Genomic DNA, 9521 nt, shown 5'->3' with positions numbered 1-9521 from the left:
TTGGAGGGGAAATTGGGAATGGAGAAATTCGCATGTAAATAAAAAAATATCTAAAATTAAAAAAAAAATTAAAAAAAACCCAAAACTAAAACAATCCCCTGTTCCCTCCCCCCTCCTACTGCTCACCACCCCACCCTCTCCCACTTCCTGGCCCTGGCATTCCCCCACACTGGGGCATAGAACCTTCACAGGACGCAGGGCCTCTTTTCCCATTGATGATCAACTAGGCCATCCTCTGCTATACTCATGCTGCTAAAGCCATGAGTCCCACCATGTGTACTCTTTGGTTGGAGTTTAGTCCCTGGGAGCTCTGAGGGATTCTGGTTAGTTCATATTGTTCTTCATGCTAAGCGGCTGCAAACCCTTCAGCCCCTTGGGTCCTTTATCTAGCTATCTGGTTTTACTGTTGTCTCTTGGTGGCTTGCTCTTTTCTAAAGAGGAAACAGATGGGCACTGGAAGTGGATCAGAAGGGAGTGTGCATGTGTTGTGGGGTTACTAGGAGGAGGGGAGCAGAGGGAAACTGTGGTTTGGGTGTATCTTATGAGGAAAAAATCAGTTATACTGCCTATATCCAATGTTGTGTTCTACACATGCCTGTTATGTTTGACTGCTTTTATGTACTTACTGCTGATGAATTTCATGGAGGTATTCATGCTAAATTTCATTAACATTGAGTAAAATGATTGTTATATTATTTATTATCAATATACCTGCTGGAGTATATTGTGAAGTTAACAATAGTATACCTAGATAATTGCAACACTTCTTAATATCTGTGACACAACTGGCTGCTACTTTGTAATTGACTCTATTTTTCTTCTATGAATAATATAGTACTGTAGGGAAGTTTATATTAAATTCTTGTTTCTATGATCTGGTTCAATGCCATAAAATTAATAATGTTTACTTGATGATGATATGTTAAGCTTTATTTCCTTTACATATATAGATATGATAGACAGATATATATCATTTTCAGGCTATGTCCACAGGTCACCATACTTTTCCAGGCTTTAAACTTCTTCACATTTTCTTTGATAAAAGTCATGCCCTCATCTTCTGTTGTTAAACATTATGCTTCATTCTTGATGGCATACAAATATAACAAATAAGTAAATACTTGGATTTTTTTTCACTTAGGTGGGAACATGGCTTGAATCCACCCCAGCAATTGAAAGAGTAATTATGGAAAATACTTTCAAGGTTCAACAGACTATTCACTTTTGTTGATACATTGACAGCTGACACACCAGACACAGAAATAATGATACTGCTAAGAATGATAGGTTCTACTCAGCTAATTGACAACTAGGGACATAAATGTATCAAAGGAAATGCATTATGATATTACTCAAGGGAACACAACATGTTAAATGATGGTGTGATGTCTGTTGGCTTCAAAGGAGAATGAATTTCAGAATGGTAACTGTACATTCCTTATCTCATAAATAAAAACACTACCTTCAAAAACAATGACTATAAAACTATGCAGCTGATGGGAAGGAAGGATAATGAAAGGCTTTGAAATATTTAAAATGTTCCTGTAAGAACAATTTATAAATAGAATTATTATTTGTTACAATCTAGAAAATCATAAACTTATAGTAAAAATTTAATATGCCATTTTGTAGCTGATAGATTTTCATTCAATTTTAATAAGGACTGATTTTTAAACATTCGATGGAAGCTCCTACCTGTCCCAATCTCCTTCTTACTATTTTCTTCTTCTTTAATGAAAATGGCATAGGATTAATTAAATTTAATTAACCTATTTTTCTAAAAATGTTGACTGAGAATAATGAAGCTATATAGAAGACTTTGAATTTTATATAGGAAATCCAATACAAATATCTGTTCTTGTGTAAAGAGTCTATATGGAAATTTAATCACTTAGAAAGTGAAGTAGTTTTCTTTTCAAATTTTTTAATTAACCACCAAAAAGGAGCCGTAAGCATCTTTAACACTTGTACTATGATGAGTATTGCGTTGCACACCTCCTGCTCTATGTGTACTATGATGAGCATTGCGTTGCACACCTCCTGCTCTATTTGTACTATGATGAGTGTTGCGTTGCACACCTCCTGCTCTATTTGTACTATGATGAGCATTGCGTTGCTTGCCTCCTGCTCTATTTGTACTATGATGAGCATTGCGTTGCTCACCTCCTGCTCTATTTGTACTATGATGAGCATTGTGTTGCACACCTCCTGCTCTATTTGTACTATGATGAGCATTGCGTTGCTCACCTCCTGCTCTATTTGTACTATGATGAGCGTTGCGTTGCACACCTCCTGCTCTACTCAAGATAAAATGCTCAAAAGTCCAAGGTAAAATGAGGAAAACACTATGCTAATTGGACTTTCAAACACTAAGTGCATTTTAACTTTATAAGGCCTTTTTTATTCTTAGGCTATACCATTGTTCAGGGACTAAATTTCTGTCATATGATAATAATAATATTTCTATCTTCTTGACCTTCACAAAATTGTCCTGAGCTTATGAGAATCACATAAAAATAACAATATTTTGCCGCTTTTAAATTAAAAAGACCAAAACCAAAAATATATTTCATAAACATGAAAGAACAGAGAATGTCTCCATACAAAATAAAAGACTGAGAAATTACTTAGCTAATGGAGCCATGAATACAATTGCTTCTTTGAATACAAGTCTAATACTATAGACTTATTTGTCTGCTATTTCTTGGATTCCATTTTTGAAAGTCAAAATAAAACTGTGTATCATTGTGTTAAAACTCTTTGACAATTCTTCTTCACAAATGTTTTTATCACAAACTCCCAGGATGTCTTAGACTGGGTGACTTCTCAGAAAACGTGAAACATCACTTTCCCTCATTAGAGATGAGTAGTAGAAACCTGTGTTCTCTCCAGTTTTGCAAATCTTACCCTCACTAGTCTATACCATATGTAGATGTCTATTCACCTGTACTGTACACTACTGTTTGAAAATAGTAACAACTCCATTCAATTCTATATCCCAATTTGTAGTTGAATGTCACACTTGAATTCACAGACACCAGCACATTCAATAGTGATAAGGCTATGTTAATATCTAAATGATTCTTATACTAGAGTATTTTATTTGGTTAAAAATGATCATGAAATTATATAAAAATTAATTAAAAAATGAAAAAATCTGATATTAAGCAGAGACTGAAGCATTATTTCAAATACTTCAGCTGAAGTATTTTACTCACTTATTCTACAAGCCAACACTAACATATAATTTTTCCTCAGATAATTATAAGGAAACAGAGCTAGGTGGTCAACCTTAAAGTATTTTAGGATTTATCCATTTATTGTTGACTGATGTTGTTCATGCTTTCTGACAGGGTGGTACAAGACTGAGAATAACAGAGTTCAAATTATGGGGTCACTCAAACAGATATTCATAATTTCTCCAGCCTGTGCATGTCAGAGATGAATTTCCAATATGGTAGGTTATGAAAAGCATGCCTGAGCCCCTTGCCGTTCAGCTGTCTTGAGCTTCACTTCTGCAAGTTGCTGTCATCAGAAGCAAACCTGGTTCTTTTGTATTATAATGTCACTGAGATCCAAGAGCATCAAATAGAATTTATTAATGTGTAGATGAAGTTTCTCTAATTTGAGAAATAACTTCACATTCATTTTAAGGAGGCTTCATGTTTTCTGATTGCTGGACAACTTATTTTGGTAGTTTGTACTACAAACTATTATTGCAATAAAATACCATGATCAAAAATCATCTTGTGAAGTAAAGAAAGGTTTATTCGGATTACATTTTCACATTAATATTCAGTAGCAAAGGAAGTCAGGACAGGAACTCAATCAAGGCAGGAACCAGGAGGCAGGAGGTGATGCAGAGACCATGGAGCAGTGCTGTTTACTGGCCTGTTTCACATGGCTTGCTCAGCCTGCTTTGTTATAGAACCCAGGACCATCAGTCCAGGAATGATGCTACCTACAATGGGCTGGCACTACCCCTACTGATCACTGATTGAGAAAATGCCTTACAGCTGGATTTTATGGAGGCATTTTCTTAATTAAGGCTCTGTCTTCTCTGATCACTCTGGTTTGTGTCAGGTTGACATAATGCCAGCTAGTACAGGAAGGAGCATCAATTGATAAATTGTTTTCTTAAGGATATAAGGAAGCCTGTACAATATCTTCTTAATACCTTAATAGTGATAGGGGAAGACTGAGCCCATTGTGGGTAGGGACACCTGCTTTTTGTCATCCTGAGTGACATAAGAAAGGAGGCTGAGAAATAAGCCACTAAGTGACACTCACTCTGTCCTCTGCATAAGCTCCTGAGTCCAGGTTTCTGCCAAGTTTGAATTCCTGCTTCGACTTTCTTCAACAGACTAGAATTTAAAATATATAATTGAAATAAGTCCTTTAATGCCCAAATTGCTTTTGGATCATTGTGTTTCATCATACCAATACTAAACAAATATTTCAGCAAGTTTAATACATATTTAATGTGGCTAGAACAAGTTGACAATCACATCAAAATTATGTTATACCTATTTTTTGCATTCCTGATCACTCAGCTTAAGTTCTTCTGTCTGTTCCCAAAGGTTCAGGAACTTTTTGATATCATTTATATTATTTGAAAAAGTAAGAAGTAATGCTAATTCACTTTTACCACAATAGATAAAACTACTTTGTCGAGATAAAATTATCACTAAATAGTAATTTCTTAGGGCTATATTTAAATGGCTGATATCATAATTAGAGCAAAGCAAATCATTAGATGCAATGTCAAATTCTCAATAAGATAATCCAGGGCCATTTCAACAGGACTAATATTTTTTTATTCAAAATGGATTTTTTATCATACAATATATTGTGATTACAGGTTCCCCTTTCCCATCTCCTCCTAAACCCTCCCATGGTTAAGATTTACTTTCTTCTCTCTTCTTAGAAAATAAATATGCAAAGGAAAAGAAAAGATAAAACATAGTACAAAAGAGAAAACAAAACAAAAGAAAACCCCCAAAACAAAGACAAAGAATAGCTGGGCAGTGGTGGTGCACGCCTTTAATCCCAGAACTTGGGAGGCAGAGGCAGGTAGATTTCTGAGTTCGAGGCCAGCCTGGTCTACAGAGTGAGTTCCAGGACAGCCAGGGCTACACAGAGAAACCCTGTCTCAAAAAAAAACCCAAAAAACCAAAAAACCAAAAAAACCAAAAATAAAAAAAAATGAAGAAAACAAAGACAAAGAATAAGAATGACATAAAACAGGGAAAACCTATGAAAACACAAAACAAAAAAAAATAATATATAGGCAAAAGGCTACTAAGATAAAGTAAAAAGCATCAGGAAATATCTTCCCAAGAAACACTGAATTCATTTTCAGTTGGCTGTGTGCTACTGTCTGTGTGTGCTGCCCTTGAGTGAAGTTTTTACATCCTGTTAGACTCTATTGGATAAAACTATTTTCCCCTCTGCAAACAGTTGTGAATTAGGGATAGTTTCCTTATAGGAGTAGAAGATCATCTCCAATCATCCCATTCAGTGCTGGGACCTCATCTGGCTTGGACCTGGGCAGGTACTGTGCAGCCGCCACTGTCTCTGTGAGTTCACACTTGTGCCAGTCGAGATCCATACGAAAGACATTGTTTTCATCAGTATCTCTTATTCCTATTGGCTCTTTTTTATTCTTTCTGTCTCTTCTTCCACAAAGTTCCCTGAATCCTGAGGGAAAACACTTGATGGAAGCTGAGGAACACAGCAGCCATCGGGCATACCAGAATGGCATTTCATTGCACTGTTATAGGTACAGTTCCATAGCAGAAAAAGAGTAATTGGTTTTCCCTGGGTTCATAGCTTATCTTGTCCCAGGTTCTTTGATGAGTAAACAGTCTGAGGCATAGATTCCATTTCATGAAGTGGACCAGAAATCTAGCCAGGTAGTGGTGGGTTACTCCCACATCTTTTGTGCCACCATTGTACCAGTCTCTCTCTCTCTCTCTCTCTCTCTTTTTATTTTTATTTTTTTTTATTTTTTGAGACAGTGTTTCTCTGTATAGCCCTGGCTGTCCTGGAACTCATTCTGTAGACCAGGCTGGCCTCGAACTGAGAAATCTACCTGCCTCTGCCTCCCAAGTGCTGGGATTAAAGGTGTGCGCCACCACCGCCTGGCCCTGTACCAGTATCTCTTAGAGGCAGGTAACCGTGGAGATCACAGTGTTTATAGCTGCGTTAGTGTTTATTCTTCTCCTCTGATAGCATGCAGAATACCCTCTATACAATGAATACTAGTCAGTAGAGATCAAGGCTCTAGTTAATTGCCAGCTCTACTTCTCCAGGGTCAATGAGATATATAGGCTTTTTTCTTCAGCCATAGGGCCTTACCACCCATTTCTCAAATGGAGTAACTAATAGCTTTGGAAGAAGCCTGAGTTGCTTGGGGGTTTTCATGGGGCCCCTTTAGCCAATAAACTAATTAGATATAATACATTTCTGGCACTACAGGTTTTATTTGGTGGCAAGAGATGTCTAATTGTATCTTTGCCTCCTTGTTAATTAGTGTTCTCATTTAAGTTACTTTATTCATGTGTATACATTGAGAAGCTTCTTCTGTAACAGGTTTCCATAAGTCCCCTCAGAGGCCTGCAGTTTTAGCTATGCCTCCCTGTACTTCCTCCCTTCCCCCTTATTCCTTCTCTTTCTGTGTTTAACCCTCCAATAACATTTTGTTCTGTCTCTCCATAACTATGATAGTTTACTTTCCTTTTCTCAGGTACCTTATCTCTGACAACCTTACTCTATACCTAAGGTCCATGGTTACCTGGATCATGGTGTGCCTATCAAAGACTTAAAATGTAACGTCTTCATATAACTGAATAGCTACCATATTTGTTTTTTGGTGTGTGACCCTTACCCAGAATAATTATTTCTCTAGCTCCACCCGCTTACCTGCAAATTTTATAATTTCCTTTTAATTAGCTTAGTGGTATTCCATTGTGTAAATATAACACTTTTTCATTAACTATTAATGGACATCAAGAGTGGTTCAATTTTGGGTTTTTATGAATAGAGAAGTAATGAATACAGATAAGCAATTCTCTCTGTAATAGGATACAAAGTCTTTGGGTATATAGCCAATATTGGAAGAGATGGATCTTGAGGTAGATTGATTCCAGTTCAATAAACAGGTATTATTGCATTTATTGATTTAGGTGTGTTGTACCATCCCTATATATCTAGTGTGAAGTCTAGTTGATCAAGTGGATGATGTTTCTGACATTATATTTTGCAGCTGTTTATTGAAACTACTTTTTTGTAACTATGTTCATAGGGGATATTGTCATTTTTTTCTATGTTTCACCTTTCTGTGATTTAGGAATTTAGATAATTGCAGTCTCATAAAATAAATTACAGAATGTTCCTTCTGTTTCTATTCAGAAGAAAAAATTTTAGGAGCTGCATTGTTACTTCTTTGAATCTTTGGTGGCATTTTTATAATGAATTATTCTGTCCCTCTTTTTCTGGTTATTTTTAGTTGGAAGAATTTTAATTATTGCTTCTATTTCACTAGAAGCTATGGATCCAATTAAATTGCTTACTTGTTCTTGATTTAACTTTAGTAGGTTGTATTATCCACATAACTAAAATTTCCCAATTTGTTTGAGTAAATATTTTTAAAGTATTTATGATTCTCTGGAGTTCCTAATGAGCAAATTGCATGTTATTATCTCCCACTTTTGTCTCTGATCTGATTAATTTGTACCTTTCCTCTCTGTGTTTTAGATAATTTACTTAAAAGTTGATTAGTCCTTGTAGAGGCTAACTATGTAGGAGAGACTGAAGGAAGGACAATTCAGAGACTGTTCCACCTGGGAATCCTTCCCATATTCAATTATCAAATCTAGAAAGTATTGTGGAGGCCAGCAAGTGCTGGATGACAGGAGCCTGAGATAGCTGTCTCCTGAGAGGCTCTGACAATACCCGACTAATACAGAAGTGGAGGCTCACAGCCATCCATTGGACTGAGTACAGGGTACCCAGTGAAGGAGGTAGAGAAAGGACCCATGGAGCTGAAGGGTTTGAAGCCCCTTAAGAGGAACAATATGAACTAACTAGTACCCTCAGAGCTCCCAGGGACTAAAACTCCAACCAAAGAGTACACATGGGGGGACTCATGGCTCCAGTAGCATATGTATAGCAGAGGATGGCCAAGTTGGTCATCAGTGGGAGGAGAGGACTTTGGCCCTATGAAGAAGGTTCTATGCCCCAGTGCAGGGGAATGCCAGGACCAGTAAGCAGGAGGAGGTGGGATGGTGAGCAGGGGCATGGGAGAGGGAATAGGAGATTGTTTTAGTTTTTATTTTATTTTATTTCTTTTTCTTCTTCTTTTCTTTCTTTTCGTTCTTTTTTTTTGTTTTTGTTTTTGTTTTTGTTTTTTTTTTTTTTTTGGAGGGGAACCTGGGAAAGGAGATACTGTAAATAAGAAAACATCTAATAATAATAAAAAAAGAGTTTTGAGACCACAAAAAAAACTTGATCAATCCTAATGATTTTTTTTTTTGCATTGAAGCACCTCTTAACTTCTGAGATTCGTTGTATATTTTAGATTCTGTTTTATTTATTTCAGCCCCAAGATTGATTATTTCATACAGTCTCCTTCTTTTGAATGGTCTTGTTTCTGTTTGATTCCTTTCAGTTATGCTGCTAAATTGTCAATATGAGAGCTTCCCAGTAAAAAACAATAGTAGACATTTACTGCTATGAACTTGGCTCTTAGATTCATCTTCATTGATGAATGTCCTATTGGTTTGAATATGTTGTGTTTTCATTTTCATTAAATTCCAGAAGGTTTTTAATTTGTTTCTTAATTTTTTATTAATCATTTTATTCATTTACATTTCAAATGATATACCCCTTCCCTGTAACCCCTCCACCAACCCTCCATTCCATCCCCCTCACCCCCTCCTCTTTGCCTCTATGAGGGTGCTCCTCTACCCATTCACCCACTCCTGCCTCATCCCTCTAGCATCCCCCTTATGGTGGAGCATCAAGCCTCCCTCCCCTCTTGTTGATGTCAGATATTAGTTTTTTACTCAGGAGTGGGTTGGCTGGTTTCTATGTTTGTAAGCTTTCTTTTTTATCTTTTGTTTTTGATATACAGTTTTAATCTTCAGAGTGGCCTTTGTAAGGGACTTGTTACCAGGCTGTTTTGAGTCTGAGAATGGAGAGATTATAATCAAGGACAGGAAGAAAACATGGTCCCCTTACTTGAGTTCCTGCCAGGTATGTCCATTGGGGATTGCATATAGAAAGTGTTTTTAGGTTTTGGGGGATGTCACAAAGGAAAGGGGATGGTCTAGAAGGGGATGGGCAGACAGTGTCCACAGGAAGGAATAAAGATGGTTGCCTCTGTGAAGGAAGGCCGAGGATGAGGAAGTCCCTGCACGTGGCCTGATACAGGGATTGGTGTGAGACTGGGGAACTTCAATGTAAGACAAAAAGGAGAGTGAACATGGCCTGTGTGCTTCTCAGGCCATCATGGCCAT

The sequence above is a fragment of the Mastomys coucha genome, unplaced genomic scaffold (genome assembly GCF_008632895.1).
Source record: "Mastomys coucha isolate ucsf_1 unplaced genomic scaffold, UCSF_Mcou_1 pScaffold16, whole genome shotgun sequence".
In the NCBI taxonomy this organism is placed as follows: domain Eukaryota; kingdom Metazoa; phylum Chordata; class Mammalia; order Rodentia; family Muridae; genus Mastomys; species Mastomys coucha.
This window is presented reverse-complemented; position numbering follows the sequence as displayed.